Source organism: Apodemus sylvaticus, chromosome 19 (assembly GCF_947179515.1).
Source record: "Apodemus sylvaticus chromosome 19, mApoSyl1.1, whole genome shotgun sequence".
Classification (NCBI taxonomy): Eukaryota; Metazoa; Chordata; class Mammalia; order Rodentia; family Muridae; genus Apodemus; species Apodemus sylvaticus.
In genome coordinates, this window is record NC_067490.1 from 53,227,018 (window position 1) to 53,228,612 (window position 1,595).

Below are 1,595 nucleotides of genomic sequence, written 5' to 3' on the forward strand. Positions count from 1 at the left end.
TTATTCCAAACACACAAGAATGCTCTCATTCACTTTCCTCTCAGTTCTCCATTCCATTCTCTGTCTTGCTCTGTGTCCTGGAGTTGATATAAATGAATGGCACTGACAGAATCCTTACTTGTAGGCTTACCATTGTACTTAGGCAAATGAAATCCTGGAAATAAACTCAAAGTGGGGAAATGAAAAAGCTCAGGATATTTTTCTTGAGACCCCCCAACCCTCTTCTTTAAATTTCTGCTCTACAGAATTATCTCCTTGTAGATTTCAAATCACTAGAGATGTTTCTGCCCCAATCCACTAATTATAAATGTGGTACTTGTCAAGGCTATGACTAATCTGAAAGGACCACATGACCTTTTTCCTGCAGTTTTACATCCTGTTCACACCTTTGGGTGTGTGAAAACTCAAAGAGTTTTATGAAAGTCTTACATTTTAGATGTGTATGATACTTGTTTGTCCAGACCCCAATAATGCCTCTCACCACCACACTGTCTCATTTACTTATATTTCCCAATAACTTAAGAATACAAATAGGAGTAATTTCCCAATACAACTATTACACTATGGTATCATACATCATGATATGACTTTTTGAACTCACCAAACTTACACTTTCTCTTACACTTTCTCAAACTCCACCACTGCTCCCATTTTTAATTAAGTACAAAAATTTGATGTAATAATATTCAACCACTCTGAAATAAGATCACAACATCTTTCTAAATATGTTTCCCACCACCTACCATATTTCTCAAATACATGCAGAACTCCAATTACAATAAACTACACAATACAGACTGATTTCCCCAGCAGACCTTTATTCTAATTCTTCCTTCAAAGGTCAAATCCTGTCCCTCTTTCCACCTACTGCCCAAAGGTGATAGAAATATGATCATACATATTATTAAATTTGTTCACTAGGCTTTTGACCCTAGGTTGTGGTATAACACATAGAAATTACATTTTTGCCCACCTATTATGTCAATGTTTAGAATTTTGTATTATTGACTACTAAAAGGGTGGGGGATGACCTATTTAGTCATTGCATGTCACATGGAGCAAAGGACACACAGAAATGTAATGTGGTAAAGTAACATACCTGAAGCACCCATGCATTAAATTGACTGAGAACATTTGAGCCTAACAGTTGTGCTGATAGCTTTTGTTATTTATACAACTGATATTTGTATAATTAACAGACTTCTACAAGTAAATGATTTTCTTGAAACCATTAAAGTAGCCATGCATTTAATACCGTGGCCTATCTGTAGAATTGACTATTTTGGAGCAGGTTATCAGTGGCATAGTTAGTGTTGTTTTTGGGGTAAATGAAGTCATGTTTAGCTCTCCACTTTGTGTTGTATAAGGCAGAACTGTTTGGATATCACATTTGTCTGTAAAAGGAAAAGTACATAGTAATACTAAAAAAATTTCTGTGACTGAGAACTACTCATTTATTTTTCCACTTACTGATACTGTACATTCCTAGTGCTATTAGTTATATGCGTATGTAACTTTTACAGTTTCAACTGAAAGTTGTATATATTTCTTTTGATCGGGGCTCTTTAATCTCATTTGCTTTGATTTACTGTAGG

At 35.0% G+C, this 1,595-nt stretch overlaps 1 pseudogene; it reads left to right on the forward strand.

Annotated features, from left to right (window-relative positions):
• Positions 1–349: 349 nt before the first annotated feature.
• Positions 350–1,595, forward strand: part of LOC127669226 (serine/arginine-rich splicing factor 10-like) — a 9,299-nt pseudogene continuing 8,053 nt past the window's right edge.